We start from the raw sequence: 25,982 nt of genomic DNA, 5'->3' as shown, positions 1-25,982 counted from the left end.
TGCGGGCCTGTTTGGATGAAGAAAATTTACTTTCACTTCATGAGTGTCCTGAAAGGCTTCCATGATGCAGGCAAGCCACCATTTTCCATCATAGTGCACTGTGACATAACCTGAGAGCTTCCCGTTAAAAGTTGGTGTAGATTTTGAAATAGCTGACTCAATACGGTGTTCCTCGCTAAGGCTGAATTCGCGTACTTGAAGAGCAGTTTCAGAAATAGGGATGAAAGCATGAAGTTTTTGAGTTCCAGCTATGGTTTTGGCCGTTTTTAACCTTTCTTCCAGATTTCGTTCTTCCTCATCATACGGCTCTTGGATCCCGTAACCGAACTTCATTTCATTCAAACCATTTTCAGCAAAGGCGAAAAGATCTTTTGGAGAAATAATTATCTTGCCAAAACGAAGTTTTTGCAAGATATGTTGGTCAGCTTGTATGTTTTTTTTTGTTTGTTTGTTTTTTTTATTTTTTTATTTTTTTATTTTTTATTTTTTTTTGTCTGTAATCACATATAAAAAATTCTGCAGAGCACAGTTATCATTGGAAATTTTTGTAACTTCGCATATCAGAGGCCTAGAGAGGTCGCTTTCAGTGCACAATTTTGAAGGTCAAGATCAAAGGTCAAGGTCACTTTGTCGCAAATCAGGGGAGTCGACGAAACCCTTATTTTTTAAGTAATTTTGATCGGATCGTCTTCAAACTTCATGGGAATATAGTTCATGGTCTGGTGCTCAGCTGATTAATTTTTGGTGGCGATTGGCCTTGACCTTCATATGTTTTTTTTTTTTTTTTTTTTGTCTGTAATCACATATAAAAAATTCTGCAGAGCACAGTTATCATTGGAAATTTTTGTAACTTCGCATATCAGAGGCCTAGAGAGGTCTCTTTCAGTGCACAATTTTGAAGGTCAAGGTCAAAGGTCAAGGTCACTTTGTCGCAAATCAGGGGAGTCGACGAAAACCTTATTTTTTTAGTAATTTTGATCGGATCGTCTTCAAACTTCATGGGAATATAGTTCATGGTCTGGCGCTCAGCTGATTAATTTTTGGAGGCGATTGGCCTTGACCTTCATATGTTTTTTTTTTAATTTTTTTTGTCTGTAATCACATATAAATCACTCTGCAGAGCACAGTTATCATTGGAAATTTTTGTAACTTCGCATATCAGAGGCCTATAGAGGTCCCTTTCAGCGCATAAAATTTTGAAGGTCAAAGGTCAAGATCACTTGGTCACAAATCAGGGGAGTCGACGAAACCCTTATTTTTTTGAGTAATTTCAATCGAATCGTCTCCAAACTTTATGGGAGTGTAGTATATGGTCTGGCGCTCAGCTGGTTAGTTTTTTTTTGGTGGCGATTGGCCTTGACCTTCATGGTTAGCGCCTGAGGTCAAACATATTTGACCCCAAGGTCAAATTTTCAAGTTTTAGGAACCATATCGTGTCATACCTCAAATTGAACACCTCGATGAGTGCTTTCTGGATATGTCAGGTCAGGTCAGGTATGGGAGCATGTGCCAGAACAGCACGTCGCTGCGTCCACTTTCCGCCGGTACTCCAGGGGCCTCCGTCTGGCCATCCCCCAGGCAGATGCCAGGCCCATCCCCATCTCCTTGAGATGATGGTCAACCTGTTGCAACCATGAGGCACGTGGTCGACCCACTGGCCTCCTCCACTCATGAGACTCCCTCGCTGAGAGAATCTGGTGAGCAGGATCAGAGTCAGGAAAACGAGCCACATGTCCATACAGCCGCAACTGACGCTCACGGACTATGCAGGTAACAAATCTCATCCGAGTCTCTCTCAGCAACCGCTCGTTGGACACAAAATCCGACCAGCGATAGCCAAGGATTCTCCGAAGAGACCTGGTACCAAAGGAATTAAGTGTCCGTCTCAGATCCTTGGTCAGAGTCCAAGTCTCGCACCCATAGAGCAAGACTGGAAGTACCAAGGACCTGAAGACTCGGACTTTCGTCCTCCCGCACAGGTACCGGCAGCGCCACACCCCATGATCCAGTGAATCCATGACTCCCCAGGCCCGACCCAGACGTCTATTGACCTCTGACTCGCAGCCAGCAGAGACATGAATATCACTGCCAAGGTAAGTGAATCTCTCCACGACCTCAACATCCTCACCACAAACAGACACAGACAGGACAGCAGCATCCAAGATGTCACCGAAAGCCTGGATCTTAGTTTTGACCCAAGAAACCCGTAATCCCAACGGCTCCGACTCCTCATTCAGCACTTCGAGGGCCCCCAAGAGGATGTCTAAAGTCTCCGCAAAGATGACTGCATCATCTGCAAAGTCACGGTCCGAGATATGTCAAGCTTGAGACATTATGACGTCATTTGGTGACGTTATGAGGCAAACACATTTTTCATGGTTACTCTGTAGAACGATTCTCATCGGAATCTCTCGTAGGCAGATATTCCTCAAGGAGTCGCTCCTGGTGGATAGCAGCTCTGTTCACCTCAGTGTGACCTTAAAGAAGTCACATGTGGTCACCTTTTGGCAAGATACGGGTCACTCTGCGGGTGACATTGGTTTATTTTTTATCTTGCCAAAACGAAGTTTTTGCAAGATATGTTAGTCAGCTTGTATGTTTTATTTTTATTTTTTTATTTTTATTTTTTTGTCTGTAATCACATATAAAAAATTCTGCAGAGCCCAGTTATCATTGGAAATTTTTGTAACTTCGCATATCAGAGGCCTATAGAGGTCCCTTTCATTGCACAAAATTTTGAAGGTCAAGGTCAAAGGTCAAGGTCACTTTGTCGCAAATCAGGGGAGTCGATGAAACCCTTATTTTTTGAGTAATTTTGATCGGATCGTCTTCAAACTTCATGGGAATATAGTTCATTGTCTGGCGCTCAGCTGATTAATTTTTGGTGGCGATTGGCCTTGACCTTCATATGTTTTGGTTTTTTTTTTGTTTTTTTTTGTTTTTTTTTGGTCTGTAATCATGTATAAATCACTCTGCAGAGCACAGTTATCATTGGAAATTTTTGTAACTTCGCATATCAGAGGCCTATAGAGGTCCCTTTCAGCGCATAAAATTTTGAAGGTCAAGGTCAAAGGTCAAGGTCACTTTGTCGCAAATCAGGGGAGTCGACGAAACCCTTATTTTTTGAGTAATTTTGATCGGATCGTCTTCAAACTTCATGGGAATATAGTTCCTGGTCTGGCGCTCAGCTGATTAATTTTTGGTGGCGATTGGCCTTGACCTTCATGGTTAGTGCCTTAGGTCAAACATATTTGACCCCAAGGTCAAATTTTCAAGTTTTAGGAACCATATCGTGTAGTACCTCAAATTGAACACCTCGATGAGTGCTTTCTAGATATGTCAAGCTTGAGACATTATGACATCATTTGGTGACGTTATAAGGCAAACACATATTTTTCATGGTTACTCTGTAGAACGATTCTCATCGGAATCTCTCGTAGGCAGAAATTCCTCAAGGAGTTGCTCCTGGTGGATAGCAGCTCTGTTCACCTCAGTGTGACCTTAAAGAAGTCACACGTGGTCACCTTTTGGCAAGATACGGGTCACCCTGCGGGTGACATTGGTTTATTTTACTGTCGTAAGGTCTATGCAAGCTCTCACGTGTTGCTTCTTGTATGACTGTTCCTCCCATGCCATCTGAAGGGCCCTTGCCATGACTTGTGGCAAAAAAATGCCATTCTGCGTCAGTACCATACTCTGATTTGTGACGACATAGGTTTATGAAGGCTTTGCAATTCTTATATTGGCCAGTGCAACCGTCTGAGAAGTAGTAAAGTTTCTTTACATTTCCAAAGCTCGATTTCAAGTGTTCAATGAGCATTCTTTGGAATAGGTGGACTCGGACAACGTCGTAAGTATTGCATTCTGATATAATCGTGAACGAATTGTGGTTTAATTTGCCATCGTCCAATTTGAAATAGGAAACTCAGGGGTGAATTGTCGCTTGAGAGCAGTTCCAATGGAATCCTTCGCTGCATCCTGTATGACAAACGAATAGTTCTCTGAGAAGTCTCCAATAATGACAAATTCTCCTTCACCGATTTCGTCTTTCTTATTTTTAAGAAACTGAGATTGGGCCTTGGCAATGAAGTAGTGTCTCACTAATTTCACCGCGCGTTCACAGAATTGATTCATGAATTCTTCCAAAGGCATGACCATGGAGCTCAGTTCAGATCTGTCAGTGGATGTCCACCGTTTAAACTGAATTTCATCAATACCCTCTAGTTCATAAGCACTCGTAAAGTTAGTACATTGTAGCTCGGTTTTGACGTCTTCAATTCATGGGCAACTTTCACAAGTTCTGAAATAACATGCCGGTTGTGCTGGGTTACAAACTATGCATGCTATCACAAGATGATAGCTAGGAAGTTCAGCTATCTGTGGCATTTTGGAACCAAACATCATGTGTTTCACATTTTGATGTATCGTACATGCACATACACTGTGTGTACCGCCTGAACTGGCCAGGACACACTCCGAGGGACGGAGTATGGCGAACTTTGCGAATCTAACTTTCAAGCCAGGGTTCTTCTCTTTGAATTTCTGAAACAGTTCCTTGAGATTGTTTAGTACCAGGTGCTTTTGAATTTTGTCTTTTCCATGTTCATTCCTGACCACCACACAGTCCTTTTTTTCCCAGCATTATTTGGCTGACTTCATCACTTCGGTAAAATTCGGTTACGGCGGATTTCACTTCGTCAGGCAATATTTTACCCTGTTTGGGATTTGGAGACGATAGCATACCATTTTCTTTCTCTAAATTTTTGGCTTGCACAGCCATTCTTTGGGAGCAACTGAATTCACTCATCATCCCTCTGATGCTCATATTCCAAGCAAATATTGTCAGTATACGTATTTACTCTGAACGGCTCGAAATAACGCATTTTTATTTCAGGCTTTTGATCACCTCTGGCATGCAGTTTTCATCACTTTTTGACGCTGTATTTTGTGTTTTCTCCACAGTGCTTGGTCCAGCAACTAGTTCTAATTTCTTTCTCAGAGAGTCTTCCACTTTATTTCGCTTTTCAGGAACGTACCCTGGGTTCCTTTCCGCCTTTCGTTTGTCGAATGGGCTTTCGCCTATCATCGATAACAACTGGTTTAATAGGTCAACTTCTGCTTCTCGCTCAAAAACCTCCTCTTCCTCATCTGTCGAAATAGATTCTGCAATGCCTTCGATAGTACCTTCTGATGATAATTTTGAACTGGTCGAAGATGATTCTTCAATACGCTCTGGTGACAACTGAGTTTTTTTTTCTGCACGAAGTACAAAGTCTGTCATCTTTTTTCACCTTTGAAGAAAATTTCATCAACATATCATTTGACACATTGCGGATATTTTCGTTGTTTCGTTTTGTGGCAGCTGAACGGATCGCAACAGTATTTTCGGAGCTCCTTTCAATCTTCAGTCACCATGCTTACTGCAAAATATGCAAAAACTGAGATTAGCCCATTTATAACTTAATTTGATGATTGTTATACAAAAAATGTACACTGAAAAATCAAGATACAATAGGCAGAATAATTTTTCGCAAATGATGCAATATATATATATATATATATATATATATATATATATATATATATATATATATATATATATATATATATATATATATATATATATATATATATATATATATATATATATATATATATATTAGTCCAGAGATGATGATTGTCAATTTCAGACATAAAGTCGCCTGCCAGCAGGTGACGTCATTGGAACAATGACGGCAAACGTCGCCCAATGTCGAGTCAAGAATTTGTGATGTGTGGACCCCGAACAATATAATAAAACCATCATCACACTTGAACCCATTGAGATCCCATTTTCATTTATTCTGAGGTGTTGGAGTATATGAAGGGGTATTATCACACAAAAAAATCGGGATCATCGGTTTGGCTGGGGGGGGGGCGGGGGCCCAAGGTCAAAGGGCACCCCAAACTATAACTTTTTGAATTACTGTTTCGGAGTGATTTTACTTTACGCGATTCAAAAGATCTCGCTTTTACGAGCATTATGATACCAAGATCATCCAAATCGGACCACTGCAACCTGTGATATAGCCATTGGATGATTGTACGTCAACCGGGGGCACTCAAATTTGGGGGGGGGGGGGTAAAATGGGCCCCGATGGGCCCCCAGGTCTGAAAATTGACACTGTTTTACCGTGGATACAAACACACACAAAAAAAAAAGAGTGAAATCTGAGACGGTGTCAAAATTTCGCTGAAAAATGTGTACACTTGACATGGAACACCCTGATTACACATTTGAGATGTTAACAAAAAAAAATTCCCGGACACTCTGGCGATATCCAAAATGGCTGCCAAAATATGCAAAATCATAGAAAATTATATATAGCAGCCAAAACCTGTGACAGAATTGTAAATTAATCATTCAAATAAAATGTTTCTTATCATTAGTAACTAGTATCTGGTTATTCTAATTCAGTTGCTATTTTTTAAGTTGAGTACCAAGTCATTGTATTCCACCTTGGAATATCTGATGAAAGAATAATGGTACTAAAATGGACTTTTATATTGCGATTGTCCACTGCTTATCAAACTATGCTAGCAAACTTTCATTATACAAGGGACACTTGTGATGATTCATACAATTTCCAGTACTTCGGCATGGAATTCCAGCTCGGAATATCTGGTAACAGCAAAAATACTACTAAAATGGACATTTTATGTTGCGATTGTCCACCGCTTATCAAACTATGCTCGCAAACTTTCATTATACAAGGAGCACTTGTGACGATTCATACAATTGCCAGTACTTCAGCATGGAATTCCAGCTAGGAATATCTGGTAACAGCAAAAATACTACTAAAATGGACATTTTATGTTGCGATTGTCCACCGCTTATCAAACTATCCTTGCAAACTTTCATTATACAAGGAAACACTTGTGATGATTCATGCAATGCCATTTTGTTATGGCATTCCACAGAGGACGATCTCCAAATTATCTCCTGTAACAACAGTTCATACATCCGGTTTGACTCCTGCAGGAGTGTCATAATCAGTCTTTGTCAGAATCAGAGTCTAGGCTAAGAGTAGTCGTATTCATCAGCATCTCCAAGTTCATCATCAGATGTGTCATCATCTCCAAGTTCACTGATATGCTTCATTGATTGCTCCACCAAGTGTGATGTCGGTGCTGTAGACCAGGTAAAATGGCCAGGTGTTGTCATCTGCTTCTACTTTGGTGAAGGCGAGATTAGGGTCCAGAACAGGATGAGTTTCTAGTTTGCTTTTCAGTCTGTCAGCACGATAGTTCGGATTTGGGAATTTCATCTCATCCAGCTTTGCAATGTCGAGGAGACTCAACGAAGATAGCTGTACTACTTTTCGTCCAATGATTATTTTCTCGTCTATGTACTTTGCCACGTGATTGAAGCATGCTTCATGTGCAGCTTCCAATGCTGCTTGTTGAGCAACAGCCTCCGGTTTTCCGCTCCTCCAATGTGCAGGATTGGCTGTATACTGCTTTCTGCATTTTGGGTGGTATTGGGCCTCTTCTGCAAACAAATCAAATCCTCAGATTCGCCTTGAGAGCCACTCATGATTGTTCTCTTCTGCTATTTGCAGCACTTTCTGCCAGCCATTACGTTCAAATGAAGGGTTGCCTTCCTTTGTGTCGATGGCTGCCTTTTTCACATGGATTCGGTCTTCAGTATTGCAGAAAATACAATCAGGTTCAAAAATGAACTTTTATGCTTTCTTGCACTTTACCCTTCCTTCTTGGCTGGTAGATGGTCCAGGAGCTTCAGGATCATTAGATGGTTTACTAGCTGTTAACCTGTGTAGGTTCAGGGTCTCTCTCTATCAAGTGCAGTCTCTGGCTGCTGGTTGCATCATTGGTTGGGACGTGGCTATGCCGCTGATGCAGTGTCCCCCTTACCAGTACACTGGTGCTCATTTTGCCGACCACGGAAGGATGACAGGCTGAGTCAACCTCCTGGTGTATATTAAGTCAGTGGCCTACAGGGCTTGAACTGTACCCTCCGGATACCCTCCGTAGATACTCCCCAATAATGCAAAACCCACCTCCTTGACTCGGAGCATAACCAGGAAAACATGACTGATGGAGACAGCCCTAACAGCCAGTGTTCAGTCATATGACCTTTTCCACACAAAGTCTGGCAGATAGTCTACTCCTATACTGATTATAGTAGGTATAGAAGGACAGACCGTGGAAATGGAGGTAGACACGGGATCTGCCGTCTCATTCATGAGTGAAGCAGGTTTCCATAACGTGGAGGAATTCTGAACAACCCAGCCTCCGTTGGTCCCTGATGCGACTCACTACAATGACTACATATACCGGTGAGTCAATACAAGCCCACGGGTTGTGTGATGTCACAGTAACCTATGGCAACAACACTCACCAATTACAACTCCTGGTCGTCCCCGGGGATGGACCCACACTTCTCGGATGAAACTGGCTCGATGTTGTCAAACTCAATTGGGAACACATCCATCGACTGCAGGCTACCAAGCCACCAACCGCATTACAGCACCTCATGAGATACCCAGACGTCTTCAAGGATGAACTCGTGACATTGAAGGGTTTCACTGCCAAGCTCAATGTTGAGAAAGATGTGAAGCCAATTTTCTGCAGAGCACGCCCAGTTCCTCTTGCCTTGCAAGAGAAGGTTGATGCAGAATTAACCAGACTGGAAAAGTTAGGTATCATTGAGTCAGTTCAGTACTCAAATTGGGCTGCTCCAGTTGTTCCTGTTGTGAAGGCAGACAAATTGATACAACTTTGTGGGGATTACAAAATGCCGATCGACAAATGTACCACCTTCGACAAATATCCCATACCATGGATCGATGACTTGCATGCAAAACTGAGCGGAGGACAATCATTCACTGTCCAAGCTTGACATGAGATCAGCCTACCTACAAGTCGTTCTGGATGAGGATTCCAAAGAATATCTCACCATCAACATGCATCGGGGGCTCTACAGATTCAACCGCCTGAGTTTTGGTGTCAAATCGGCACCAGGAATCTACCAACGTCATATGGATAGCCTGTTCGCTGCTGAACCACACGTTGTCATTTACCAAGATGACATCCGAGTCACTGGCTGCTCAGAGCTTCATCATTGTGACAACCTCGAACGTGTGCTACGTACGCATTATCTCCGACTCTGGACTACACCTGCAGAGAGACAAGTGTGAGTTCATGGTTCCGTATGTGACCTATTTGGGCCATCGTATTGATACTGAAGGCTTGCATCCCACTGAAGAGAAGATCAGAGCAATCTAAGACGCCCCAGCTCCGACCAACATTTCTGAACTCAAGGCTTACATTGGCATGCTGCAGTACTACAGCAGGTATATCCCAAACATTGCTACCATGCTTAGCCCACTGTATTGCCTGTTAAAAAAAGGCGTCAGCTGGAAATGGGACATTCCAGAGTCATCAGCCTTCCAGAAGTCAAAAGATGTGAAGCAGTCTTCAAATGTGCTAGTTCACTACGACCCAGACAAAGACATGGTCCTGTCATGTGACATGAGTCAGTACGGGGTTGGTGCTGTTTTGTCACCCATTATGCCAGATCACACAGAGAGAACAATCGCATTCGCATCTCATACACTGTCCCCGGCTGAGAAGAACTGCAGTCAGCTGGACAAAGAAGGAAGGACTTGGCATTGTATTCGGAGTTAAGAAATTTCACCAGTACGTCTTCGGTCGACATTTCACAATTTACACGGACCACAAACCACTGATTAGTTTGTTTGGTCCAACATAAGCTACGTCAGAGGTCTTACCACCTCAGATCATACGCTGGTCACTTTCACTCTCGGCATATGATTACAACATTACATACAGACCTGGCTCCACAATTTCAAATGCGGACGCCATGAGTTGCCTACCACTTCCGGACACAGTGTTTAACCCCTCTGCACCTGAAAGCGTGATATCTCTGATGGAATTTTTGAATAACAACCCAATCGATGCCAACCAGATAAGGACCTACACGAGGTGTGACCCACTTCTTTCCAAGGTCATTCATGCTACTGGGCAAGGGTGGGGCCTTCTACACGATGCTGATCCTGAATTGTATTCATACAAGGCCAGGCAGAATGAACTAAGTGTCGAGAATGGCTGCTTGCTGTGGGGATGCCGAGTGGTCATTCCCCCAAACTTGTGCAAAACTATTTTGGATCAGCTTCACGATTGTCATCCAGACATTGCAAGAATGAAATCGCCAGCACAGAACAATGTCTGGTGGCCTCACCTTGACTCTGACATTGAACAGTGTGTGATACATTGTTATCCGTGCCAAAGCAGTTGAAACGCCCCTGCAAAGGCACCACTGCATCCCGGGGAATGGCCCACTGAACCATGGCGGAGGATTCATCTTGACTATGCTGGACCCATCCAAGGCCGTATGATTCTTATTGTTACGAATGCTCACACTAAATGGATCGATGCCTTTGTAACACGTATAGAAACCTCACACGCGACTATAGAGAGACTGCGCCAGTGCTTTGCCACTCATGGTTTGCCACACATGATAGTCACTGACAATCGAACCTGTTTCTCAAGCTCTGAATTCACTGATTTCACCCGCCTGAACGGTATAATTAACAAGTTGAGCCCACACCATCAAGCTTCAAATGAACTCTCCGAACGCTCCGTGAGTTTCGTCAAGTCTGGTCTAAATAAGATACACAGTGGAAGCCTTCAGACCAGACTATCACGTTTGCTTTTCACTCACCGCATCACTCTCCACACTACAACGGGGGTGCCAGCATCTGAGCTGCTGATGTAACGACGTTTGCATACACGACTGGATTGTCTCAGACCAGACGTGGCGTCGGTCGTGTATCGGTCAAAATCAGTGGAAACAGAGACTTCATCACGACAAACATGCAGTACATCGCTCTAAACATCATGTTTGTGAAAAACTTTGGTCGCGGAAAGGCTTGGCTACCAGGGAGGGTTCACAAAAACGAGGGACCGTTGTCCTACAAGATCAAACTCTAGGACAATCGAGTCGTTCTGAGACACCTTGATCATGTCCGGTATCGGTCTTGTGGTCCTGCCGTCTTCACAAATGATGTCTCGCCACTTCCTGAACCTGTGAAGAGCGACGTTGGTGCTGCAGATGGTATTGCACCACTCGCTGACGCTCGAGGTGCTGAATGAGGAGTCTGAGCCGCTGGGATTGTGGGTTTCTTGGGTCAAAACTAAGATCCAGGCTTTCAATGACATCTTGGATGCTGCTGTCCTGTCTGTGTCTGTTTGTGGTGAGGACGTTGAGGTCGTGGAGAGATTCACTTACCTTGGCAGTGATATTCATGTCTATGCTGGCTGTGAGCCAGAGGTCAATAGCCGTCTAGGCCAGGCCTGGGGAGTCATGGATTCATTGGATCATGGGGTGTGGCGCTGCCGGTACCTGTGCGGGAGGACGAAAGTCTGAGTCTTTCGGTCCTTGGTGTTTCCAGTCTTGCTCTATCGATGCGAGACTTGGACTCTGACCAAGGATCTGAGATGGAGACTTAATTCCTTTGGTACCAGGTCTCTTCGGAGAATCCTTTGCTATCGCTGGTTGGATTTTGTGTCCAACGAGCGGTTGCTGAGAGAGACTCGGATGAGATTTGTTACTTGCATAGTCCGTGAGCGTCAGTTGCGGCTGTATGGACATGTGGCTCGTTTTCCTGATGCTGATCCTGTTCACCAGATTCTCTCAGCGAGGGAGTCTTGTGAGTGGAGGAGGCCAATGGTCCGACCACGTTCCTCATGGTTGCAGCAGGTTGACCGGCATCTCAAGGAGATGGGGATGGGCCTGACATCTGCCTGGGGGATGGCCAGACGGAGGCCCCTGGAGTACCGGTGGAAAGTGAACGCGGCGACGCGCTGTTCTGGCACATGCTCCCATACGTGATCTGACCTGATGCTGACCCCAATAACGCCTTTGCAAGCGCCACCAGCGTATGTCGGCTGTGTACCCCGCCGATCATTCAGGATTCCAAAGACGCCTTTCCACCTCGATTTGTAGCCGTTACTAATATATTCATGATCTTTGTATTATTTACGAGTGTCTTCATGACTCTTGTGTTCATCTTTAATGCATTTTCACACTTAATGGGAGGGGGAGATGTCATGTATTCATGTATGAGATCAACCGGAAGTGCGCTCATCACAAGGCGGGAACATGGTGGCACGAGGAGGCTGGGCTCATGAATGGTTCTGAGGTTTGTGTGTGTGGAGCACAACAAAAGATTGATGGTGCATTCAAACTGCTTTCCCTGCTTGATATATTCCAAAGTCCAAATGTTACAGCATTTCTTCTCTCCATTCTCTTAATTTGCCTTTATTGCGTCAATCAAGAAATGTGTTAAATTGCATCTCTGACCTAAAAAAATTTAACACTCCAGTTTGCTATGAATGTTCGCTTTCCATCAACCATTCTTTTTTCCCAACTTCAGTGCCAACTCACCCCTCTCACCCCTCCCTCTCAAAGAAACCATCACACTCTTCTCCCTCCAAGCCTCTCACCTTTCTCAAAAACTCCCCCTTCCCCTTTCTCCCTTAACTCCCCACACTCACCCTTCTCCTACCATTCACCCCCCTCACTCCCCCTTCTCAAAGTGCCCCCCCTCACATCCACAAAGCAGCCTCCTTCCCCTGCCCTCTCCCCTTCATCTCATCACTCCACCTCCTCAAATCCTCAACTGCCTTCTGCCCTCTCTCTTGCCCCCCTCCCTCTACCCCAGCACCACAGAGACTTTTCTCCTCCTCATCTGGCCTCCTCCCCTACCTATTCTGCAATCCCCACACGCTTACAACAACTCTCCTTGCCTCCCCTCCCGCTCCTCCCTTGTCCTACCCTCCCCCTCCCCTCCCATCCCCTGCACCCAAAGCCTCCTCCCATCCCTCTTCATGAACAGTGTGGACCTCAAATATCTGGGGCCTTTGCTCAAACCTTATAGATCTTTCCATACAGGTTGCCACTGACAAACTAGACATAATCTGCCTAACAGAAATTTTCCTCCCTCAAGACGTCCTTGACTCTCAAGTATCTCTCCCTGGTTACTCCCTCCTCTGGTATGACAGACCTGAGCCTCGTCCTGGTGGAGGAGTTGCTCTCTTCATCAAAGACTCTATTCCTTGCTCTCCATGCACTGCCTTCACTCCCCCACACCTCCAGAAATACCTCTGACTATGGCTTACCTCCACTCCCACATCATGTTTTTATGTGTGCTGTCCCATCCACCAAACATTGATGACTCCATTTACACCTCACTCTCCGAAAACATGGACCAACTTCAATCCTCTCATCCGAACTCTCTCTTCCTCATATGTGGCGACTTCAACTGTCAAGCCATTTGGCGTGGTGTGGGTACCTTTCTCACCTGTCATGGCACTTCAGAAAAATACTTCTGCGACTCATTGGGACTGACTCAATCGGTCAATTTCCTGACCCGGATCTAAACCAATGGTGCTCTATCTCTTCTGGATCTGATTTTGACAAATTTTCCTGAAAATATCTGCTGTTCTTCCACTGCTCCAATCGGTTCTTCTGACCACATGCTTGTCAAAGTGGACATCTCTCTGGCTGTTTTCAGAGAACCACCTCAGTGCCTTCGAGTTTGGCATTTCACTCAGGTCGACTGGCAGGGTCTCCAAGCAGCCATCAAACTTCCAGACTGGTCTCCCATCGCTACTTTCTCCAACATCAACTCATCCCTGGAATTCTTTCAAAGAAACTTGCTCTCCCTCGTGCACAGATTTATCCCCTCTCGTCTTCAGTTGTCATACCCTTCTTCCCACCCATGGTTCACTGAAGCTTCTGGCAAGGTAGTTGTCCTGAAACAACTTGCCTTTGCCTCATGGAAAGCAAACCCAACTGAGGATAATCTCAGTTCCTTCTATAAAGCTCAGAACAAGTGTGCATCTACCCTTAGGAGAGCCAGAAAACAACATCTTTCAAATATCAAGTCTGAACTCTCAAATCTCTCTCCCTCCTCCAAATCCTGGTGGCATCTAATCAAATCTGTTTCTCGTGTATGTTCACCCTCCATCCCCCTCCCTTTCTTCAAATGGCCGCACTGCTGATACTGCACATGAAAAGGCTGAATGCCTAAACTTCGTCTTTGCATCAAAATCTTGTGTCCGATACCCATCGCTTTCTGGACCCACCTAACCCAGTCGCACCCAACTGTCACTGGACTCTGTTTCCTTTTCTTCTGACAAAGTGGAGAGCTTTCCGTCAAACCTCGACTCAGATTCTGTAACCGATCCAGAGGGCATCAGCGCACGTGTCCTAAAAACCTGCTCCTCTGCTCTTACTCACCCTCTCTCTGTTATATTTGCCCTCTCATTTGCTCCAGGTCATCTGCCATCTGCTTGGAAATCAGCAAACATTCCTGACCTGCATAAAAAGGTGCAAAAACAGATCCCTGCAACTGCAGACCAATCAGCCTTCTCCCAATCATCAGCAAGGTTATGGAATCCATCATCACGTCAGACATTAAATCCTTTCTCTTCTCCAATGGCTTGATTTGCGATCATCAATTTGGTTTCAGACCAGATCACTCCACCCTGGATATGCTGCTTCTGCTCTCCCAACAATCGATGGAGGTCCTTAATGCCAGACATGAAATCAGAGCCATATCCCAAGACACGGTCTGGCACCCTGGAGGTGGCTTTTGACAGGGTCTGGCACCCTGCCCTGCTCACCAAACTCTCTTCTTTTGGTATCCAAGGCCAGCTCCACTCATGGCTCACAGACTTCCTCTCCTGTCGCAGTCAATTTGTGGCCCTAAATGGAGTTTTTTTCATCCCGTCTTCCTGTCCAGGCTAGAGTTTGTTCAAGGTGGTGTTGTGGGCCCTGTTCTTTTTCTGGTTTTCATCAATGATCTCTTCAACTCTCTGGAAAATCCCCTATCTCATTGCTGATGACTCCACCCTCTGCTGTACCGGAACCTCCCCCCCACCCCCATCTACTTTCTCAACAATCTGCTGGAATAAATTCTTTCATTCAAGCTTTAGGATCTCACAATCTGCCATGATCTTTCCTGGTAAAGCCACATCTCTAATCTGGCCTCCAAAGCCAGTCGCCGATTGGGCATCCTCCGTCGTGCAAAGTCCTTTCTCAGCCCACCTGAGCTCCTGACCACATACAAATCTTCCGTCTTCAGCCTGATGTAATACTGTTCTCCCCTCTGGGCTGCTGCTCCTGCCTCTCACCTTTCTCGGCTTCACGCTGTGGAAACCAAGGCATTTAGGATCATTGATAACTCCCACGATGAGGATGAGTCTTCAGGCCTCTCACTCTCTCACGCATTCAGGTCGCTGGTCTTTCTGTCTTTCTGTCTTCCACCATATCCTCTCTTGTCTCGCCCCCACCCCTCCCCCACCCCAACCCCCTGCTCTGTGTGTGATTTGTCCCCACCATATTTTCGCAGGATGCTCAAGGTCCGCCAACAACCCCAGTCTGGTAAAATCACAAAAATCATGAATTGCTGCTCAAACCTCCATATACCCAAGCGGCTGGTTTATTGGCCGCTTTTCAAACCTCCATATACCCAAGCGGCCGGTTTACTAACCGCTATTCAATCCTCCATATACCAAAGTGACCGGTTTACTGGCCGCTATTCAAACCTCCATATACCCAAGCAGCCGGTTTACTGGCCGCTGTTCAAACCTCTATATACCAAAGCGGCCGGTTTACTGGCCGCTATTCAAACCTCTATATACCCAAGCGGCCGGTTTACTGGCCGCTATTCAAACCTCCATATACCCGAGTGGTCGGATTTTTCTCCAGAGGGCCCAGCGTCAGGTAGCTGAAAGTCCAAGGAGCTCAGGGTTCAAAGGGTATACTGAAAATTGTTAAAATTTCGCTTACAGATATCATGGTCGAAACAGCAGGTTTATAGTGCCCCGGATAACAGAAGTGAGTTGCTGAAAATGCACACACATAATGCATGCATGAAAGGCCTCATTAGCATTCATACGCTATTTCAAAAGTCACATATTCTCCAAAGGCCAGATCTGGCTACCTGCAGCTTAGAATCTTAATCCTTCATATTTCTTTCTTCAGGTGAATTTGAAGCCACAAGCCTCAAGGAAAACAGTTTTCTCTTCTGAGCACCAAGTCAGGCTGCCAGGGTGGCCTAGGCCCAAGATGTACACACACTCACCTCAAAGTCATCTTGCCTGGGTTTGAATCCTGACCCAGCTTTAAACTGTCATCCCATTGTTTCACAGACAGGGCGATTCAACAATGTGTGTGCCTTCACTTAGATGGACGTTAGAATGAGTATCTCATCTGCCAGCATTCATTGGTGGACATTAAAGATCCGACTGTGTCCTTTGTGAAGAATACGCGAGCCATCCCTGGCACCATGAACAAATTTGAAATTCCTTTCCTGACTTATTGCTGAGTCGGAGTGGCAATGCAACCAGAATTATTGCAGAGTAACTGCTTTGGCGGCACCGACACTCCGCAGAGGGCATGGGACATGATGATTTATTTATTCATATGCAGCCTGTGGCTGCTTGGTTGCATCATTTTCTGGGAGCCCGGCTGTGCCACTAATGTAAAACCTCCATTACCAGTAATCTGATACTCATTTTGCCGATCTCGGCAGGATAACAGGCTGAGTCGACCCACCTGGTGTTAATTAAACGGTGAGCAGGAGCTCAAAATCACAATCCTAAGATCTTCAGCCAGCCACATTGACCGTTAAGCCAACACCAGGCTTGAACGTGATGATGATGATCACAAGATCAACGATTCATGTCTCGATGACAATGACAGTAATGATGGTTTGGAAGCATTGAGAGATAAGTTGTACTCAAGCCTGTGGCACGATTCATCAACTAAAAAAACAGTGGCAGGCCGGAAGGTAAGCTGGGAAAAATTATGAAACGTATTGTTGCAGATCCAGGTTTGAGATTCGCGAAGAGGGGAAGCGTTTGAGTTCTTCTTGAACGCCAGGTCCTGAGGCCACCAGCCGCAGATAACTCCGTGGCCCGGCGGGTTGCTAAGCAACTACGAACGTCAATTTACCTCAACTCTAACAGGGTTATCCGTCTAAACTCCATTTACCTGAGGAAGTGACTAAATTAACCGAGTTTCATGCCCTCTGCGCACACTCGGGTTACTGCCGAGCGATACAGTGAGTTTCTCGTGTATGTTGGTGTTGATGTTGAGGATTTTTGAGGAAAATCCTCAACACTGGCTAACGAGCAAATCACGTGGGGTAGAACTTCCCAGCTAACAAAACATGCAGACTACGCTGGACCAATTGTGGAAAGGACACTATGAGCTGACTGAATTACAATGCAGAACATTAATTTAAAATAAAGAAAGTGCGAGGAAAGGTATGTGGCACAGGCAAGCAATGAGTTTATTTACAGGGAAGATTCAAACAGCAGAGAGCGCAAGGATTTGTGAGATGTGGAAAAAAATACAGTTATACAGTTAGCTAAAGATACAGTGCAGAGCTAACCCAAGCTAATACTAATACTTACACAATCATCTTACTTACAAACACAACAGGTGCCATCAGGGTCATTCCGAGAAAGTGTAGATTTAGAGAGAAGACACAAAAATGAGGAGGTGGTTTCAACCTCTTTGCTCGCCTCGTGGGGTTGATGAACCCATGTGGCCCAAACATTGAGGAGCGATAAAAGAGGAGGAATACTGGGGTGTCTACAATGCATGGTTTGAGGAAGTGCGGGTGAGGTGTAGGTGAGGTGAAAGGAGGAAACTGAAAAAGCGGTGCGTGTCTGTGTGGTCGCTCTGAAAGGATCAGCAGTCGGGACTTGCCATAGTGACCGCTCTTATGCATCCACAGTTGATGAGATGGAAAAGGAGAGAGAGAACGTGTAAGACAGCTTACTTATGTGGAAGAGGGTCTGTAAATGTTAATGTTTTATTGGCTTGGCCCTAATGACTGTGCTCGGTATTGCACCTGGATCTCTCTCTCGCCCAGCAGTAGATGATAAATGGTAATCTGGGACTCCCATTCAAATGAATGGGGAAAAAGGGAAAAACTTTCTGACTCAAGCCCCAAAATCCCAAAATAGGAGACCATTTTCTCCCCACCTATCCCCTTCCCTCCCATAAAAGCAAATGTAAAACTGAGACGATGAAAGATTGAGACTTACTGACTAAAGCATTTCTTCCCTTTCATATTTTCATTCCACTCAAAGAGCGAACCAACAATATTTGGTCATGTTCTCCTTTAGGAAATAACTTAATTTTCTTATAACATTCATTTCCATCGAGTATATTCACTTTATCTCTTCAAGCACGAAAGAAAGGGAAGTTCAAACAGCTTTTAAACGTGTTTTCTCAAATTCATTCAAAGCAAGCTGTTTCATTTTCATGCTAAAATGAGTCAGTCTGGAGTCAGCCAAGCTGCCTCGCCCGAACCAAGCCAAAAAAATTCCAAAGTCATTTCCTATGTGGGACACACCCTGAAAAAACCATTGTGAAATCTCCCATTACATCATCAAGTTGCTTATTTAAACCAACTTGCGAGTGTGTTTTATTTTGAGAATGGATTGTGCAGATAATTTCTCCAACCTTGCGGATCAGTCGTTTTCACAAGATGACAGGTGAGATCCTTAACCCAATTCATTATTTGTTTTTTTTTTATGCTGAATTAAATCACTATACAACCAATAATTATGGTGTGTCTTTTTCTAACAGGTTGTCCCCAGTAAGAACATCGTTGATAACTGATCTAGAACAGGAGGCCTTTGAATTACACGATGAATGGCTAAAAATGAATGACTTCCTTGAAGACATTCGATCGTTCAGAAAAGAATTGAATGATATTTTTGTTGGCTGGCAAGAAGTCCTCTCACGTCTTCTGATCTTGAATGAGTCGAGTCAAAGGTGAGAAATTATCCCTCTGTGTGTCTTTATGTCTTTATGTCTTTATGTCTTTATCTCTGTGTACGTGCGTGCGTGCGCATGTGTCTGTCTGTCTTTGACTATTATTATTATTATTATTATTATTATTATTATTATTATTATTATTATTTCAGTTTAAACACCTGTCTGGATGAACCAAACACAACTTAATCTTCTGGAGGAATCTGACATGACACTATCTTCTGGAGGTAAATGTTATATTTATTACTTACGAAATCTAAAGATTTCATAAGTATATTGATGACTTCCGTCCTCTGTTTGTGTGTTTGTTTGTAGGCACGATAACTCGAACGGAAGAAGCTACCAATGTCAAATTACACCACTTGATTCAGGAGGGTGATGGCTAGCACTGATTAGATTTTGGTCAAAATCGCTCAAAGGTCAAGGTCACAGTGAGGTCAAACATAATTCCGTAAATTCATGTTGAGAAATGGAGTATTCGGTATTCGGTTGACATTACGAGTTCGTTTTAACTTCGATTTTAATTTTGTCTTCGGTTTTTGCGATCACTTAGGACTCTTAACACTCGGTTGTCGAAATTCTGGTAAAAATCGGATGTTTTGGAGACGTTTTAAGATTGTATAAAAAATATTTCACTCGCCGCTTCACGGCTCGTCACATGGTGCGTCGCGCTCAAGCAGACGCGGCGTTGAGTCACGTAAAGATTTTGCGTGTGCGCGCTGACGGTGTTTTCGATAAAGATGGTGTTTAAAAGTCATTTTTTATCCCAATAAAGGTTATCGTCGCATGCCTGACTCACTAAGCCGTCGGATTATGTAAAGATTGTTGGTGGATGGCCGAATATTATGGTTTTGTGACTTTGATAAAATAATATTAAATAATTGCGTGGAGCAATGGAGATTTTTGCTTCGGCCGACGTTGCGAGTTCGTTTTAACTCGGATCGCAATTCTGTTTTCACTTTTGGTAACGGTTAAGTATGATTAACACTCGGTTGTCAAAATTCTGGTAAAAATCGGATGTTTTATGAGATTTATGTCGGGTGTCGTATCTGAGGCTGAACTGAAGATTATGCAAATGAGGGGGATTGTAAAACATGGCATTACGCGCTCGTTTTAAAGTCAATTTCAATCCTGTCTTCAATTTTGGTAACGGTTAAGTATGCTTAACACTCTGTTGTCGAAATTCTGGTAAAATACGGATGTTTTATGAGAGATTTGGTACAGAATCATCGTAGAAACTTCAGGTTTGCGTCGCTACCTTCTCTAGAGACAGCTTTTATTAGACAAGGTCAGAGGTCAAGTTGACGATTTTGTAAGTACCAGTCTATGACTGCTTGTTATTTTATTAATATCATAATATTGTTGTGGTTACCAGATTCGCAAACCACCATTCAGGTCCCTTAGGTGAGGTATCTCGGTAAGTGCATGTGTAGTTAGGCCCAAACCCGTTGTCTAGTGGGAATACATGTCATTTATGCGTGCAGCGACTCTTCAGGATAGCCGTTTTTCTTTTACTATCTTTATTTTGGACCAACCGCCATGATTACCACCACAACCACAACATCAACCACCAACCACAACGCCGCTTCACCACAACCGCCACGACCTTCCCGTCACACCTCGCAACCGTAGCATCGCCACCGTTCTTGCCCCGCTGTGGGTACCGGTGTTGGACTCATGCAGAGCGCGCGTCGAACAGCGTGTACAAAATCACGGATTTTGTGCTTCAAAAACGGATCAAAAACGACACACGCCCACTTTTTGCCGTCCAATTGGTGAGCGAGGGGCGATTTGGCCCCGCCTCCAGAACGATCGATATATGCAAATTTGTGGATCAAAAAGCCTTCACGCCCACTTTTTCTCGGGCCAATGGGGAGCGAGGTGAAAGGTCAAAGGGAGGGGGTCAAAGGCGAAGCTACGGGGGGAGAAAAGGACGGTGTTCGTCAGTCAGAGCCGTGTGGAAGTCTGGAGCCCGAAGCCTGCAGTAGCTGGAGAAGCTGAAGAGAGTCGAACGAGGAGAGCCCAAAGAAGAGTCCAGGGTGGAGAGTCCAGAGGCGGAGAGGCGGCAGCGGCGAAGGCAGACGAGGGGGTGCTCGCGTCGGTGCCAGGAGCTGCACGCCCGAGGGAGGCCGGCAGCGCGTCCTGGCCGAGGTGGAGACGCACACCAGGGATAATAAAGATCCTCTATACCCCGAGCATCAACAACCCCCTCCTGTTTCCCCCCGCGCTGAGATAGTGCGACCAAGGGGGCCCCCTTTCCCACCCCCTGCCAGACACTGTCCGCGATGCCCGCGGAGTGAGGCGCCATCGCCGCTCCGCGTCTCATCACCAGACGGGTAGGCGCGACCCGGTCTCGGCCTCAGGCCCGCCTCATTCTTGGGGGTATTTCTTTTCCTTGGTTTTGGGTATGTGTTGTCGGCGCCGTCTGTGAAGTAGAATTGTATAAGTGTTGCCGTGTGCTCGGTAGTCGGTATAAGCTCTGCATTGTGTTTTCGCTTTTATATTTGCTTTTTGTGTAAATTGAATTGTGTTTTTCTTTTTTTTTGTGTGCATTTGGTGGAATTGTATTTGTGTGCTTCCCGTGTGCCGCGAATAAATGTGCTTTATTGTTGAACTGTTCTCCCGCTTCGCTTCGTCTTTTCCTCCATTGAATCCCCATCTTGCTTCACGTAAAGGGTTGGTAGTGGGCTGAATACGCCCGATAATTAATCGAACCGTCGAGGTCGACGATAACACCGCTCGGTTATTCTGATAGTACGGAACGGGTCGCTTAAGTGGCCCGTGTCCAAAGTCGACCTGCGGCGAGGTGCGATCGCCCGGTCTACCCTCCGCGTGGGTACTTAGGTAGGTCGAATTCGGCGAGCAACCCTATCCCACGCGGGGGCTGATTGGCTCGATCGCGGTGAGACCGAAAGGTCCACCCGTGACTGGTTCCCGGCGTTAGTCCGAGAGGGTCACGACTGGATTGTCCGTCCGGTGGGCGACGTGCCGCGATTCGAGTTACGTGGCCGTTCGCACGCCGGCGGGCACGAATACCGCAACACTGGTGTCAGGTCGTGCGATACAAATTCATCGCCCTCCTCGCGGCACTGGTATCGGAGAACAGGAAAACGGGCTCTCCTGTCTCCAGCGAAATTCACGGGAATCGGTCCAGGGGTGAGAGAAGCGACCCCCGATTCCCTCCAAATTACGAGCGAGTTAAATTAACCCTTCACGAGAAGCAAGATGGCGTCTCAAGGCGAGCGGGAGCCGGGGGTATTAGAAATGTATATGTGTAGTAGTGTAGAATCCATGGTCCAGGATGGAATCCCCGAGCAGGAAATGTTGATTGTGCAGGAACATGAACTCCCCCAACTGAACCCAGAGTTCGAAATGGGCGCAGTGGCTGGGGTGGCGGACAAACGGCCCCCACGTGCGAATTCGTCCACGGATCGGACGATGGAAATGTTTGAGAAAATGATCAAAAAAATGGATGCAAATACAAACGAAATGAAAGGCATGAACAAACAAATGATCGAAAAAATGGATGCGAATACACAGCAAATGAGGGAAGAGATGAAAAAGTTCCGGGGTGAGACGCAGAACATGGGCCGATGCCTGCAGGCGGGCATGAAGGCCGTGACAAAGGAAATAATAGTTGAGACAAGGGAGGTAAAGGGTGAAGAGTTGGGAGAGACACGGGAGATAGAAAAAATAGAGGAAAGACTACACGAGGAAGACGGGGTAAGTGACGCACACACACACACGGAGGTAGTGGAGGATAATGGGGGTGAGCTCGGGGAGCGTGCAGGGACCCGGTGCGAGCAGCTGGATAGCCTCCTCCAGGAACGAGGGGAGGGAGTATGCCCCCTTGAGGCGGATCACGACCAGGTGAGTTCGGTCGTGCTTTGCGAGGTTGAGGGGAGGAGTGCTGCGAACGGGTGCACGGAGAGCTTGGGGGGTATAGAGGCCCCGGAGACCCTTGTGGGGACACAAATCCCCAGTGTGGTTGTCCCTGTGTGAGTGCGTCCCCGTGTGTGGAAGCGACCCCGTGTGTGAGTGGTGTGGTGGCGATGGTGCCGGAGTGCGTGCTTCCCAGCACGCCGTGTGTGGATGAGACACCGTGGTTGAGTGCCCCCGCGTGTGTGGGTGAGGCACCGTGTGTGGAAGAGACCGCGTGTGTGAGTGTCGCCGTGTGTATGAGTGAGGCACCGCGCGTGAGTTCCCCCGCGTGTGTGGATGAGGGACGGAGTGTGGATGAGGCACCGCGGGTGAGTGCCCCCGCGTGTGTAAGTAGTATGGTTTGTGTGAGTAGTGAGGCACGCGTGAGTGAACGGCCGAGTGCAAGGGAGACCGTGTGTGTGAGAGAGCGGTATGTGAGGGAGATGTCGGTTGGCATGCGGGAGCACGCAGCCGCGTCTCCCGGTGTGAGTTTAATGGTGTGGACTGTGTGCGTCGTTACACGCAGGTATGCGTGTGTGGAATGGAGACGGAGACGGCGACAGAGAAACGAAAGCCGAGTAGCGGCTGTAGCTATTTCGGGCACCGTGCCGGGTTCACCCAGCAGTGAGCACGCGGTTCGTGCTGTGCAACGCACGAGACCACCACGTGCTCGCTTGCGAGAGTGAAGTCCCGGTCCGGAAACGCACGCGGTGGATTTGCCGATCCCGCGGACGGACAAAGTTTAGGCAGGTAAACGGATTTGGACCGGACGGGTTCTCCACGCGATCGTGTGTGTTAAGCTCCAACGGGCAAAGCACATGTGTTCGCGTGGGGAACCCCTCGAGACGTGTGGCTTGTGTTTTTTTTTATGCGCACGGTGACGCCATGGCTGCACGTGGGGTTGGAATCCGGCAGGAGGGGTATCTCTGCCGGATGGTCCCGTCCAAGGAGGGACGAGGAACACGTGCAGCTGCATGACGTCACGGGCAGTTGCAAAGTGCAAAGAGCGCGAGTTGCCGCGCAGGTGCTGCGCATGGGGAAAAAAAAAAAAAAAAAAGCAAGCCTCACTTTCGGGTGTACAGGATTCCTGGGCAAGGGGTGAAAGACCCCCTTATCCTGGGCACAGGATGAAAACTAGTTAGGGGGAAGGGTTAGCTTAGTTAGACCGACTCCATGGGGCAGGGGTAAGTCCTCATGGAGTCCGTGGAATGGATTAGTTAGAGGGATTGTTGCCAGATTTAGGTTGGGAAATGAAATGATTTATTTGGAGACAGTGACAGACTTGTGAATGTGTAGTGGGGACGTAGCTTAGCTACGTAGTGTTAAAAGGAACGTGCTGTAGTTTAAGGGACGACGTGGGAGCACGAGTTAGTTAGGGGATGTAGATAGAAGGATGGCAGAGTTCAGCGGTGTGTGTGTTGAGTTGGAGAGTTGTGAGGTGAGTACATGGTGAGTGAGTGAGGCCAGCGGGTCTGTGTGAATGGAGCGAATGGGGAATGCATGGTGCGATGAGTGATTGGGGGGGAGGAGTGACTCCTGCCCAAGGGACCCCGGGGTCAGTATAAAGTGAGTTAGCTGGGTTAGTCAAATTTACAAAATGGAGGTCGTTTTGTTGTTGGTGGGAAAGTAGGCTCGAGACCCATTTGGAGGGGTGCAGGAGCCCTGTTGACGGGCTTGGGAGCGTGGCTGCGAAAGGTGAGTATCGCTGAGTGGGTACCCCGGGCACCAGGCTTGTCGGCCGTGGTAGGCCAAGGGCCCATGGGGGGCCGGGATAGAGTAGTGGGCACGGGTGCGCCTGCTTGGTGCGGGGGCCCGGGGCGCCATTAGCCGCGTGGGCAGTGATGTGGGCACGGGTGACCCTCGGAAAGGGGCCCGGGAGGCCGGCCTGCCACGTGTGCGTTTCAGGGGAGGTGCCATGGGGGCACTCCCCGGTGTTAGGGAGCTGGTAGGCTCGGAGGCAGTGTAGTGCCCGGGGGTGCCATAGCGGGAGAATCGGCAGAGGGTCGTGCCTGCCAAAGGGAGCCACGTGTCCCAGCCAGGAGACCGTGTGAGGGCACGGAGAGAAAATTGGGGGGCGAGGCCCGAAATTGTAAGGACACCAACACAGGCGACGGGAATCTGGGTTGTTAGAACCAATAGTTTAAGCGAGAGGCGCTTGTTGAAAGCCCCGGGGTAGTTTAGCAGTTAAATGGTTAGGGTAGATTAGGAGATGTACCCCTCCGCACCATCCATCCCCTCGCTGTCGTTGTGGGCCGCTGGACCCACTTTGGGTTAGATCGCCGAACTCTGGGGAGGCCATTCTGAGGCTTCGTTGGGCCTCGGCACAGGACGTTAGCTCTCCCTTATTCCCCTCCGGGAAGGGAACGTAGGGGTTGGGAGTAGGCTAGGTGACAGGATAGGTTAGCCGAACAAGGACGATAAAGGGGGTTAGGGGACGATTTATAGTGGGGAAGTAAAAATAAAAACAACAAAAAAAATTAAGTTGGGGCTAAATTGGGGTTTGACAAATTAAGGGAGTGGGTATGTACAGTGACAGGCAAAGGCGATAGGTGGGAGGGAGACAGGTAGGTAGGTCCGAGCCCGCCTTCCAAGTGGCCAGCACCACCGCACTCCCTCCACCAACCTCCACTGAACGGCAAAGGCTGGCCAACTTCATCGGCTGGCCGTGTTTTGCTTCAAGGCGGAGGCCGGCCAACTTCATCGGCAGCTGTTGTTTTGCTGCAAGGCCTGTGCCATCGGCTGGCCGTGTTGTGCTGCAACGGCCTGGTTCTGCGGGCTGAGTTTGCCTGCAGCGGCCTTCTTCTGCGGGCTGTGTTTGCCTGCTGCCTTTGCCATGCCATGCCCACTGCCCCCTGTTCACCAGCCCCGTTAAATTTTTGCTTTGCCCCCCCCTGTTCATTTCCATGTGCGCCAGGATCAAGGCAACAGTTTGCAAGCTGCGAGAACTGCCCTGTTGGCAGCTACAACACGGGCCTGCAGTGGCGGCCCGTGCACCGTGTTTGTGTTCATCCATCCATTCGTTGTGCTCATTGCGTGTGCCACTTGAGCTGGCACGGAGACTGCGTTTGTGCAGCCCAAGCACCGTTGTGGTTCACTGAGTTCAGTTCAAAAGGGAAGGCCTTGGACTGCGTGTGAGCAGCCAGCCACGTTCCTTGTCACCTGCATTGTTTGA

The 25,982-nt window shown here is 46.9% G+C and overlaps 1 long non-coding RNA gene across 1 annotated transcript in view; it reads left to right on the top strand.

The window, feature by feature from the left end:
- The first annotated feature begins 18,928 nt into the window (after positions 1 to 18,928).
- The window catches only part of LOC147009630 (uncharacterized), a 51,649-nt gene continuing 44,595 nt past the window's right edge, over positions 18,929 to 25,982 (top strand). Inside the window, exon 1 of the long non-coding RNA XR_015053015.1 lies at positions 18,929 to 19,116. This is a non-coding gene — a long non-coding RNA (uncharacterized LOC147009630). The remainder of the gene's footprint in view (positions 19,117 to 25,982) is intronic.

The sequence above is a fragment of the Eptatretus burgeri genome, chromosome 17 (assembly GCF_056783735.1).
Source record: "Eptatretus burgeri isolate ZD-2024b chromosome 17, Ebu_testis_v1, whole genome shotgun sequence".
Taxonomy (NCBI): Eukaryota; Metazoa; Chordata; class Myxini; order Myxiniformes; family Myxinidae; genus Eptatretus; species Eptatretus burgeri.
Note: the sequence above shows the minus strand (reverse complement) of the source record. Positions and strands in the feature narration are given on the sequence as shown.